We start from the raw sequence: 13,480 nt of genomic DNA, 5'->3' as shown, positions 1-13,480 counted from the left end.
AGGCCCAAGCAAGACGCGCCCCGAGGAGCGTCTTGTCACATGTCACTACTCGGTCTGACTGAGCGCCTCCAGGAGAGAGGCCCAAGCAAGACGTGCCCCGAGGAGCGTCTTGCCACAGGTCAACAATGGGTCTGACTGAGGGCCTCCAGGAGAGAAGCCCAAGCAAGAAGAGCCCCGAGGAGCATCTTGCCACATGTCAACACTGGGTCTGACTGAGCGCCTCCAGGAGAGAGGCCCAAGCAAGACACGCCCCGAGGAGCATCTTGACACATGTCAACACTGGGTCTGACTGAGGGCCTCCATGAGAGAATCCCAAGCAAGACGCGCCCCGAGGAGAGTCTTGCCACATGTCAACACTGGGTCTGACAGAGGGCATCCAGGAGAGAGGCCCAAGCAATACGCGCCCTGAGGAGCGTCTTGCCACATGTCACCACTGGGTCTGACTGAGCGCCTCCAGGAGAGAGGCCCAAGCAAGAAGCGCCCCGAGGAGCGTCTTGCCACATGTCAGCACTCGGTCTGACTGAGCGCCTCCAGGAGAGAGGCCCAAGCAATACGCGCCCCGAGGAGCGTCTTGCCACTTGTCACCACTGGGTATGACTGAGCGCCTCCAGGAGAGAGGCCCAAGCAAGAAGCGCCCCGAGGAGCGTCTTGCCACATGTCAGCACTCGGTCTGACTGAGCGCCTCCAGGAGAGAGGCCCAAGTAAGACGTGCCCCGAGGAGCGTCTTGCCACATGTCAACACTGTGTCTGACTGAGCGCCTCCAGGAGAGTGGCCCAAGCAATACGCGCCCCGAGGAGCGTCTTGCCACATGTCAACAATGGGTCTGACTGAGGGCCTCCAGGAGAGAAGCCAAAGCAAGACGCGCCCCGAGGAGCTTCTTTCCACATCTCAACAATGGGTCTTACTGAGGGCCTCCATGAGAGAAGCCCAAGCAAGAAGCGCCCCGAGGAGCGTCTTGCCACATGTCAACACTGGGTCTGACTGAGCGCCTCCAGGAGAGAGGCCCAAGCAAGACACGCCCCGAGGAGCGTCTTGACACATGTCAACACTGGGTCTGACTGAGGGCCTCAATGAGAGAAGCCCAAGCAAGACGTGCCCCGAGGAGCGTCTTGCCACATGTCAACACTGGGTCTGACTGAGTGCCTCCATGAGAGAAGCCCCAGCAAGACGCGCCCCGAGGAGCATCTTGCCACATGTCAACACTGGGTCTGACTGAGCGCCTCTAGGAGAGAGGCCCAAGCAAGACGCGCCCCGAGGAGCGTCTTGTCACATGTCACTACTCGGTCTGACTGAGCGCCTCCAGGAGAGAGGCCCAAGCAAGACGTGCCCCGAGGAGCGTCTTGCCACAGGTCAACAATGGGTCTGACTGAGGGCCTCCAGGAGAGAAGCCCAAGCAAGAAGCGCCCCGAGGAGCGTCTTGCCACATGTCAACACTGGGTCTGACTGAGCGCCTCCAGGAGAGAGGCCCAATCAAGACACGCCCCGAGGAGCATCTTGACACATGTCAACACTGGGTCTGACTGAGGGCCTCCATGAGAGAATCCCAAGCAAGATGCGCCCCGAGGAGAGTCTTGCCACATGTCAACACTTGGTCTGACAGAGGGCATCCAGGAGAGAGGCCCAAGCAATACGCGCCCCGAGGAGCGTCTTGCCACATGTCACCACTGGGTCTGACTGAGCGCCTCCAGGAGAGAGGCCCAAGCAAGAAGCGCCCCGAGGAGCGTCTTGCCACATGTCAGCACTCGGTCTGACTGAGCGCCTCCAGGAGAGAGGCCCAAGCAATACGCGCCCCGAGGAGCGTCTTGCCACTTGTCACCACTGGGTCTGACTGAGCGCCTCCAGGAGAGAGGCCCAAGCAAGAAGCGCCCCGAGGAGCGTCTTGCCACATGTCAGCACTCGGTCTGACTGAGCGCCTCCAGGAGAGAGGCCCAAGTAAGACGTGCCCCGAGTAGCGTCTTGCCACATGTCAACACTGTGTCTGACTGAGCGCCTCCAGGAGAGTGGCCCAAGCAAGACGCCCCCGGAGGAGCGTCTTGCCACATGTCAGCACTCGGTCTGACTGAGCGCCTCCAGGAGAGAGGCCCAAGCAAGACGCGCCCCGAGGAGCATCTTGACACATGTCTCCTCTGGGTCTGACTGAGCGCCTCCAGGAGAGAGGCCCAAGCAAGACGTGCCCCGAGGAGCGTCTTGCCACATGTCAACACTGGGTCTGACTGAGTGCCTCCATGAGAGAAGCCCCAGCAAGACGCGCCCCGAGGAGCATCTTGCCACATGTCAACACTGGGTCTGACTGAGAACCTCCAGGAGAGAAGCCCAAGCAAGAAGCGGCCAGAGGATGGTCTTGCCACAGTTCAACACTGGGTCTGACTGAGCGCCTCCAGGAGAGAGGCCCAAGCAAGAAGCGCCCCGAGGAGCGTCTTGCCACGTGTCAACACCGGGTCTGATTGAGGGCCTTCTGGAGAGAGGCCCAAGCAAGACGTGCCCCGAGGAACGTCTTGCCACATGTCAACAATGGGTCTGACTGAGCGCCTCCAGGAGAGAGGCCCAAGTAAGACATGCCCCGAGTAGCGTCTTGCCACATGTCAACACTGTGTCTGACTGAGCGCCTCCAGGAGAGTGGCCCAAGCAAGACGCCCCCGGAGGAGCGTCTTGCCACATGTCAGCACTCGGTCTGACTGAGCGCCTCCAGGAGAGAGGCCCAAGCAAGACGCGCCCCGAGGAGCATCTTGACACATGTCTCCTCTGGGTCTGACTGAGCGCCTCCAGGAGAGAGGCCCAAGCAAGACGTGCCCCGAGGAGCGTCTTGCCACATGTCAACACTGGGTCTGACTGAGTGCCTCCATGAGAGAAGCCCCAGCAAGACGCGCCCCGAGGAGCATCTTGCCACATGTCAACACTGGGTCTGACTGAGAACCTCCAGGAGAGAAGCCCAAGCAAGAAGCGGCCAGAGGATGGTCTTGCCACAGTTCAACACTGGGTCTGACTGAGCGCCTCCAGGAGAGAGGCCCAAGCAAGAAGCGCCCCGAGGAGCGTCTTGCCACGTGTCAACACCGGGTCTGATTGAGGGCCTTCTGGAGAGAGGCCCAAGCAAGACGTGCCCCGAGGAACGTCTTGCCACATGTCAACAATGGGTCTGACTGAGGGCCTCCAGGAGAGAAGCCCAAGCAAGACGCGCCCCGAGGAGCTTCTTGCCACATGTCAGCACTCGGTCTGACTGAGCGCCTCCAGGAGAGAGGCCAAAGCAAGACGCGCCCCGAGGAGCGTCTTGACACATGTCAACACTGGGTCTGACAGAGGGCCTCCATGAGAGAGGCCCAAGCAAGACGCGCCCCGAGGAGTGTCTTGCCACATGTCAACACTGGGTCTGACTGAGCGCCTCCAGGAGAGAGGCCCAAGCAAGACGCGCCTTGAGGAGCGTCTTGCCACGTGTCAACACTGGGTCTGACTTAGCGCCTCCAGGAGAGAGGCCCAAGCAAGATGCGCCCCGAGGAGCGTCTTGCCACGTGTCACCACTGGGTCTTACTGAGCTTCTCCAGGAGAGAGGCCCAAGCAAGACGCGCCCCGAGGAGCGTCTTGCCACGTGTCACCACTGGGTCTGAGTGAGCACCTCCAGGAGAGAGGCCCCAGCAAGACGCGCCCCGAGGAGCGTCTTGCCACATGTCACTACTCGGTCTAACTGAGCGCCTCCAGGAGAGAGGTCCAAGCAAGACGCGCCCCGAGGAGCGTCTTGCCACATGTCACTACTCGGTCTGACTGAGCGCCTCCAGGAGAGAGGCCCAAGCAAGACGTGCCCCGAGGAGCGTCTTGCCACATGTCAACAATGGGTCTGACTGAGGGCCTCCAGGAGAGAAGCCCAAGCAAGACGCGCCCCGAGGAGCGTCTTGCCACATGTCAACACTGGGTCTGACTGAGGGCCTCCAGGAGAGAGGCCCAAAGAAGACGCGCCCCGAGGAGCGTCTTGCCACATGTCAACAATGGGTCTGATTGAGGGCCTCCAGGAGAGAAGCCCAAGCAAGACGCGCCCCGAGGAGCGTCTTGCCACATGTCAGCACTCGGTCTGACTGAACGCCTCCAGGAGGGAGGCCCAAGCAAGATGCGCCCCGAGGAGCGTCTTGCTACATGTCAGCACTCGGTCTGACTGAGCGCCTCCAGGAGAGAGGCCCAAGTAAGACATGCCCCGAGGAGCGTCTTGCCACATGTCAACACTGGGTCTGACTGAGCGCCTCCAGGAGAGAGGCCCAAGCAAGACCCGCCCGGAGGAGCGTCTTGCCACATGTCAGCACTCGGTCTGTCTGAGCGCCTCCAGGAGAGAGGCCCAAGCAAGATGCGCCCCGAGGAGCATCTTGACACATGTCTCCTCTGGGTCTGACTGAGCGCCTCCAGGAGAGAGGCCCAAGCAAGACGTGCCCCGAGGAGCATCTTGCCACATGTCAACACTGGGTCTGACTGAGTGCCTCCATGAGAGAAGCCCCAGCAAGACGTGCCCCGAGGAGCATCTTGCCACATGTCAACACTGGGTCTGACTGAGAACCTCCAGGAGAGAAGCCCAATCAAGAAGCGGCCAGAGGATGGTCTTGCCACAGTTCAACACTGGGTCTGACTGAGCGCCTCCAGGAGAGAGGCCCAAGCAAGACACGCCCCGAGGAGCGTCTTGACACATGTCAACACTGGGTCTGACTGAGGACCTCCATGAGAGAAGCCCCAGCAAGACGCGCCCCGAGGAGCGTCTTGTCACATGTCACTACTCGGTCTGACTGAGCGCCTCCAGGAGAGAGGCCCAAGCAAGACGTGCCCCGAGGAGCGTCTTGCCACATGTCACTACTCGGTCTGACTGAGCGCCTCCAGGAGAGAGGTCCAAGCAACACGCGCCCCGAGGAGCGTCTTGCCACATGTCAACACTGGGTCTGACTGAGTGCCTCCATGAGAGAAGCCCCAGCAAGACGCGCCCCGAGGAGCGTCTTGCCACTTGTCACTACTCGGTCTGACTGAGTGCCTCCAGGAGAGAGGCCCAAGCAATACGCGCCCCGAGGAGCGTCTTGCCACATGTCAACAATGGGTCTGACTGAGGACCTCCAGGAGAGAAACCAAAGCAAGACGCGCCCAGAGGAGCTTCTTTCCACATGTCAACAATGGGTCTTACTGAGGGCCTCCAGGAGAGAAGCCCAAGCAAGAAGCGCCACGAGGAGTGTCTTGCCACATGTCAACACTGGGTCTGACTGAGGGCCTCCATGAGAGAAGCCCAAGCAAGACGCGCCCCAAGGAGAGTCTTGCCACATGTCAACACTGGGTCTGACAAAGGGCATCCTGGAGAGAGGCCCAAGCAATACGCGCCCCGAGGAGCGTCTTGCCACATGTCAACAATGGGTCTGACTGAGGGCCTCCAGGAGAGAAGCCAAAGCAAGACGCGCCCCGAGGAGCTTCTTTCCACATGTCAACAATGGGTCTTACTGAGGGCCTCCATGAGAGAAGCCCAAGCAAGAAGCGCCCCGAGGAGCGTCTTGCCACATGTCAACACTGGGTCTGACTGAGCGCCTCCAGGAGAGAGGCCCAAGCAAGACACGCCCCGAGGAGCGTCTTGACACATGTCAACACTGGGTCTGACTGAGGGCCTCAATGAGAGAAGCCCAAGCAAGACACGCCCCGAGGAGCGTCTTGCCACATGTCAACACTGGGTCTGACTGAGTGCCTCCATGAGAGAAGCCCCAGCAAGACGCGCCCCGAGGAGCATCTTGCCACATGTCAACACTGGGTCTGACTGAGCGCCTCCAGGAGAGAGGCCCAAGCAAGACGCGCCCCGAGGAGCGTCTTGTCACATGTCACTACTCGGTCTGACTGAGCGCCTCCAGGAGAGAGGCCCAAGCAAGACGTGCCCCGAGGAGCGACTTGCCACAGGTCAACAATGGGTCTGACTGAGGGCCTCCAGGAGAGAAGCCCAAGCAAGAAGCGCCCCGAGGAGCGTCTTGGCACATGTCAACACTGGGTCTGACTGAGCGCCTCCAGGAGAGAGGCCCAAGCAAGACACGCCCCGAGGAGCATCTTGACACATGTCAACACTGGGTCTGACTGAGGGCCTCCATGAGAGAAGCCCAAGCAAGACGCGCCCCGAGGAGAGTCTTGCCACATGTCAACACTGGGTCTGACAGAGGGCATCCAGGAGAGAGGCTAAAGCAATACGCGCCCCGAGGAGCGTCTTGCCACATGTCACCACTGGGTCTGACTGAGCGCCTCCAGGAGAGAGGCCCAAGCAAGAAGCGCCCGGAGGAGCATCTTGCCACATGTCAGCACTCGGTCTGACTGAGTGCCTCCAGGAGAGAGGCCCAAGCAATACGCGCCCCGAGGAGCGTCTTGCCACTTGTCACCACTGGGTCTGACTGAGCGCCTCCAGGAGAGAGGCCCAAGCAAGAAGCGCCCCGAGGAGCGTCTTGCCACATGTCAGCACTCGGTCTGACTGAGCGCCTCCAGGAGAGAGGCCCAAGTAAGACGTGCCCCGAGGAGCGTCTTGCCACATGTCAACACTGGGTCTGACTGAGCGCCTCCAGGAGAGTGGCCCAAGCAAGACGCGCCCGGAGGAGCGTCTTGCCACATATCAGCACTCGGTCTGACTGAGCGCCTCCAGGAGAGAGGCCCAAGCAAGACGCGCCCCGAGGAGCATCTTGACACATGTCTCCTCTGGGTCTGACTGAGCGCCTCCAGGAGAGAGGCCCAAGCAAGACGTGCCCCGAGGAGCATCTTGCCACATGTCAACACTGGGTCTGACTGAGTGCCTCCATGAGAGAAGCCCCAGCAAGACGCGCCCCGAGGAGCATCTTGCCACATGTCAACACTGGGTCTGACAGAGAACCTCCAGGAGAGAAGCCCAAGCAAGAAGCGGCCAGAGGATGGTCTTGCCACAGTTCAACACTGGGTCTGACTGAGCGCCTCCAGGAGAGAGGCCCAAGCAAGACACGCCCCGAGGAGAGTCTTGCCACATGTCAACGCTGGGTCTGACAGAGGGCATCCAGGAGAGAGGCCCAAGCAATACACGCCCCGAGGAGCGTCTTGCCACAAGTCACCACTGGGTCTGACTGAGCGCCTCCAGGAGAGAGGCCCAAGCAAGAAGCGCCCCGAGGAGCGTCTTGCCACGTGTCAACACTGGGTCTGATTGAGGGCCTTCTGGAGAGAGGCCCAAGCAAGACGCGCCCCGAGGAGCGTCTTGCCACATGTCAACAATGGGTCTGACTGAGGGCCTCCAGGAGAGAAGCCCAAGCAAGACGCGACCCGAGGAGCTTCTTGCCACATGTCAGCACTCGGTCTGACTGAGCGCCTCCAGGAGAGAGGCCAAAGCAAGACGCGCCCCGAGGAGCGTCTTGACACATGTCAACACTGGGTCTGACAGAGGGCCTCCATGAGAGAGGCCCCAGCAAGACGCGCCCCGAGGAGTGTCTTGCCACATGTCAACACTGGGTCTGACTGAGCGCCTCCAGGAGAGAGGCCCAAGCAAGACGCGCCTTGAGGAGCGTCTTGCCACGTGTCAACACTGGGTCTGACTTAGCGCCTCCAGGAGAGAGGCCCAAGCAAGATGCGCCCCGAGGAGCGTCTTGCCACGTGTCACCACTGGGTCTGACTGAGCTCCTCCAGGAGAGAGGCCCAAGCAAGACGCGCCCCGAGGAGAGTCTTGCCACGTGTCACCACTGGGTCTGAGTGAGCACCTCCAGGAGAGAGGCCCCAGCAAGACGCGCCCCGATGAGCGTCTTGCCACATGTCACTACTCGGTCTAACTGAGCGCCTCCAGGAGAGAGGTCCAAGCAAGACGCGCCCCGAGGAGCGTCTTGCCACATGTCACTACTCGGTCTGACTGAGCGCCTCCAGGAGAGAGGCCCAAGCAAGACGTGCCCCGAGGAGCGTCTTGCCACATGTCAACAATGGGTCTGACTGAGGGCCTCCAGGAGAGAAGCCCAAGCAAGACGCGCCCCGAGTAGCGTCTTGCCACATGTCAACACTGGGTCTGACTGAGGGCCTCCAGGAGAGAGGCCCAAATAAGACGTGCCCCGAGGAGCGTCTTGCCACATGTCAACAATGGGTCTGACTGAGGGCCTCCAGGAGAGAAGCCCAAGCAAGACGCGCCCCGAGGAGCGTCTTGCCACATGTCAGCACTCGGTCTGACTGAACGCCTCCAGGAGAGAGGCCCAAGCAAGACGCGCCCTGAGGAGCGTCTTGCCACATGTCAGCACTCGGTCTGACTGAGCGCCTCCAGGAGAGAGGCCCAAGTAAGACGTGCCCCGAGGAGCGTCTTGCCACATGTCAACACTGGGTCTGACTGAGCGCCTCCAGGAGAGAGGCCCAAGCAAGACCCGCCCGGAGGAGCGTCTTGCCACATGTCAGCACTCGGTCTGACTGAGCGCCTCCAGGAGAGAGGCCCAAGCAAGACACGCCCCGAGGAGCGTCTTGACACATGTCAACACTGGGTCTGACTGAGCGCCTCCAGGAGAGAGGTCCAAGCAACACGCGCCCCGAGGAGCGTCTTGCCACATGTCAACACTGGGTCTGACTGAGTGCCTCCATGAGAGAAAACCCAGCAAGACGCGCCCCGAGGAGCGTCTTGCTACATGTCAGCACTCGGTCTGACTGAGCGCCTCCAGGAGAGAGGCCCAAGTAAGACGTGCCCCGAGGAGCGTCTTGCCACATGTCAACACTGGGTCTGACTGAGCGCCTCCAGGAGAGAGGCCCAAGCAAGACCCGCCCGGAGGAGCGTCTTGCCACATGTCAGCACTCGGTCTGACTGAGCGCCTCCAGGAGAGAGGCCCAAGCAAGACGCGCCCTGAGGAGCATCTTGACACATGTCTCCTCTTAGTCTGACTGAGCGCCTCCAGGAGAGAGGCCCAAGCAAGACGTGCCCCGAGAAGCGTCTTGCCACATGTCAACACTGGGTCTGACTGAGTGCCTCCATGAGAGAAGCCCCAGCAAGACGCGCCCCGAGGAGCATCTTGCCACATGTCAACACTGGGTCTGACTGAGAACCTCCAGGAGAGAAGCCCAAGCAAGAAGCGGCCAGAGGATGGTCTTGCCACAGTTCAACACTGGGTCTGACTGAGCGCCTCCAGAAGAGAGGCCCAAGCAAGACATGCCCCGAGGAGCGTCTTGACACATGTCAACACTGGGTCTGACTGAGGCCCTCCATGAGAGAAGCCCCAGCAAGACGCGCGCCGAGGAGCGTCTTGTCACATGTCACTACTCGGTCTGACTGAGCGCCTCCAGGAGAGAGGCCCAAGCAAGACGTGCCCCGAGGAGCGTCTTGCCACATGTCACTACTCGGTCTGACTGAGCGCCTCCAGGAGAGAGGTCCAAGCAACACGCGCCCCGAGGAGCGTCTTGCCACATGTCAACACTGGGTCTGACTGAGTGCCTCCATGAGAGAAAACCCAGCAAGACGCGCCCCGAGGAGCGTCTTGCTACATGTCAGCACTCGGTCTGACTGAGCGCCTCCAGGAGAGAGGCCCAAGTAAGACGTGCCCCGAGGAGCGTCTTGCCACATGTCAACACTGGGTCTGACTGAGCGCCTCCAGGAGAGAGGCCCAAGCAAGACCCGCCCGGAGGAGCGTCTTGCCACATGTCAGCACTCGGTCTGTCTGAGCGCCTCCAGGAGAGAGGCCCAAGCAAGACGCGCCCCGAGGAGCATCTTGACACATGTCTCCTCTGGGTCTGACTGAGCACCTCCAGGAGAGAGGCCCAAGCAAGACGTGCCCCGAGGAGCGTCTTGCCACATGTCAACACTGGGTCTGACTGAGTGCCTCCATGAGAGAAGCCCCAGCAAGACGTGCCCCGAGGAGCATCTTGCCACATGTCAACACTGGGTCTGACTGAGAACCTCCAGGAGAGAAGCCCAATCAAGAAGCGGCCAGAGGATGGTCTTGCCACAGTTCAACACTGGGTCTGACTGAGCGCCTCCAGGAGAGAGGCCCAAGCAAGACACGCCCCGAGGAGCGTCTTGACACATGTCAACACTGGGTCTGACTGAGGACCTCCATGAGAGAAGCCCCAGCAAGACGCGCCCCGAGGAGCGTCTTGTCACATGTCACTACTCGGTCTGACTGAGCGCCTCCAGGAGAGAGGTCCAAGCAAGACGTGCCCCGAGGAGCGTCTTGCCACATGTCACTACTCGGTCTGACTGAGCGCCTCCAGGAGAGAGGTCCAAGCAACACGCGCCCCGAGGAGCGTCTTGCCACATGTCAACACTGGGTCTGACTGAGTGCCTCCATGAGAGAAGCCCCAGCAAGACGCGCCCCGAGGAGCGTCTTGCCACTTGTCACTACTCGGTCTGACTGAGCGCCTCCAGGAGAGAGGCCCAAGCAATACGCGCCCCGAGGAGCGTCTTGCCACATGTCAACAATGGGTCTGACTGAGGACCTCCAGGAGAGAAACCAAAGCAAGACGCGCCCCGAGGAGCTTCTTTCCACATGTCAACAATGGGTCTTACTGAGGGCCTCCAGGAGAGAAGCCCAAGCAAGAAGCGCCACGAGGAGTGTCTTGCCACATGTCAACACTGGGTCTGATTGAGGGCCTCCATGAGAGAAGCCCAAGCAAGACGCGCCCCAAGGAGAGTCTTGCCACATGTCAACACTGGGTCTGACAGAGGGCATCCTGGAGAGAGGCCCAAGCAATACGCGCCCCGAGGAGCGTCTTGCCACATGTCAACAATGGGTCTGACTGAGGGCCTCCAGGAGAGAAGCCAAAGCAAGACGCGCCCCGAGGAGCTTCTTTCCACATGTCAACAATGGGTCTTACTGAGGGCCTCCATGAGAGAAGCCCAAGCAAGAAGCGCCCCGAGGAGCGTCTTGCCACATGTCAACACTGGGTCTGACTGAGCGCCTCCAGGAGAGAGGCCCAAGCAAGACACGCCCCGAGGAGCGTCTTGACACATGTCAACACTGGGTCTGACTGAGGGCCTCAATGAGAGAAGCCCAAGCAAGACACGCCCCGAGGAGCGTCTTGCCACATGTCAACACTGGGTCTGACTGAGTGCCTCCATGAGAGAAGCCCAAGCAAGACGCGCCCCGAGGAGCGTCTTGTCACATGTCACTACTCGGTCTGACTGAGCGCCTCCAGGAGAGAGGCCCAAGCAAGACGTGCCCCGAGGAGCGACTTGCCACAGGTCAACAATGGGTCTGACTGAGGGCCTCCAGGAGAGAAGCCCAAGCAAGAAGCGCCCCGAGGAGCGTCTTGCCACATGTCAACACTGGGTCTGACTGAGCGCCTCCAGGAGAGAGGCCCAAGCAAGACACGCCCCGAGGAGCATCTTGACACATGTCAACACTGGGTCTGACTGAGGGCCTCCATGAGAGAAGCCCAAGCAAGACGCGCCCCGAGGAGAGTCTTGCCACATGTCAACACTGGGTCTGACAGAGGGCATCCAGGAGAGAGGCCCAAGCAATACGCGCCCCGAGGAGCGTCTTGCCACATGTCACCACTGGGTCTGACTGAGCGCCTCCAGGAGAGAGGCCCAAGCAAGAAGCGCCCGGAGGAGCATCTTGCCACATGTCAGCACTCGGTCTGACTGAGCGCCTCCAGGAGAGAGGCCCAAGCAATACGCGCCCCGAGGAGCGTCTTGCCACTTGTCACCACTGGGTCTGACTGAGCGCCTCCAGGAGAGAGGCCCAAGCAAGAAGCGCCCCGAGGAGCGTCTTGCCACATGTCAGCACTCGGTCTGACTGAGCGCCTCCAGGAGAGAGGCCCAAGTAAGACGTGCCCCGAGGAGCGTCTTGCCACATGTCAACACTCGGTCTGACTGAGCGCCTCCAGGAGAGAGGCCCAAGCAAGACGCGCCCCGAGGAGCATCTTGACACATGTCTCCTCTGGGTCTGACTGAGCGCCTCCAGGAGAGAGGTCCAAGCAAGACGTGCCCCGAGGAGCGTCTTGCCACATGTCAACACTGGGTCTGACTGAGTGCCTCCATGAGAGAAGCCCCAGCAAGACGCGCCCCGAGGAGCATCTTGCCACATGTCAACACTGGGTCTGACTGAGAACCTCCAGGAGAGAAGCCCAAGCAAGAAGCGGCCAGAGGATGGTCTTGCCACAGTTCAACACTGGGTCTGACTGAGCGCCTCCAGGAGAGAGGCCCAAGCAAGACACGCCCCGAGGAGCGTCTTGACACATGTCAACACTGGGTCTGACTGAGGACCTCCATGAGAGAAGCCCAAGCAAGACGCGCCCCGAGGAGAGTCTTGCCACATGTCAACGCTGGGTCTGACAGAGGGCATCCAGGAGAGAGGCCCAAGCAATACACGCCCCGAGGAGCGTCTTGCCACAAGTCACCACTGGGTCTGACTGAGCGCCTCCAGGAGAGAGGCCCAAGCAAGAAGCGCCCCGAGGAGCGTCTTGCCACGTGTCAACACTGGGTCTGATTGAGGGCCTTCTGGAGAGAGGCCCAAGCAAGACGCGCCCCGAGGAGCGTCTTGCCACATGTCAACAATGGGTCTGACTGAGGGCCTCCAGGAGAGAAGCCCAAGCAAGACGCGCCCCGAGGAGCTTCTTGCCACATGTCAGCACTCGGTCTGACTGAGCGCCTCCAGGAGAGAGGCCAAAGCAAGACGCGCCCCGGGGAGCGTCTTGACACATGTCAACACTGGGTCTGACAGAGGGCCTCCATGAGAGAGGCCCAAGCAAGACGCGCCCCGAGGAGTGTCTTGCCACATGTCAACACTGGGTCTGACTGAGCGCCTCCAGGAGAGAGGCCCAAGCAAGACGCGCCTTGAGGAGCGTCTTGCCACGTGTCAACACTGGGTCTGACTTAGCGCCTCCAGGAGAGAGGCCCAAGCAAGATGCGCCCCGAGGAGCGTCTTGCCACGTGTCACCACTGGGTCTGACTGAGCTCCTCCAGGAGAGAGGCCCAAGCGAGACGCGCCCCGAGGAGCGTCTTGCCACGTGTCACCACTGGGTCTGAGTGAGCACCTCCAGGAGAGAGGGCCCAGCAAGACGCGCCCCGAGGAGCGTCTTGCCACATGTCACTACTCGGTCTAACTGAGCGCCTCCAGGAGAGAGGTCCAAGCAAGACGCGCCCCGAGGAGCGTCTTGCCACATGTCACTACTCGGTCTGACTGAGCGCCTCCAGGAGAGAGGCCCAAGCAAGACGTGCCCCGAGGAGCGTCTTGCCACATGTCAACAATGGGTCTGAGTGAGCACCTCCAGGAGAGAGGGCCCAGCAAGACGCGCCCCGAGGAGCGTCTTGCCACATGTCACTACTCGGTCTAACTGAGCGCCTCCAGGAGAGAGGTCCAAGCAAGACGCGCCCCGAGGAGCGTCTTGCCACATGTCACTACTCGGTCTGACTGAGCGCCTCCAGGAGAGAGGCCCAAGCAAGACGCGCCCCGAGGAGCATCTTGACACATGTCTCCTCTGGGTCTGACTGAGCGCCTCCAGGAGAGAGGCCCAAGCAAGACACGCCCCGAGGAGCGTCTTGACACATGTCAACACTGGGTCTGACTGAGGGCCTCAATGAGAGAAGCC

The sequence above is a fragment of the Nothobranchius furzeri genome, chromosome 17 (genome assembly GCF_043380555.1).
Source record: "Nothobranchius furzeri strain GRZ-AD chromosome 17, NfurGRZ-RIMD1, whole genome shotgun sequence".
Taxonomy (NCBI): Eukaryota; Metazoa; Chordata; class Actinopteri; order Cyprinodontiformes; family Nothobranchiidae; genus Nothobranchius; species Nothobranchius furzeri.
Note: the sequence above shows the minus strand (reverse complement) of the source record.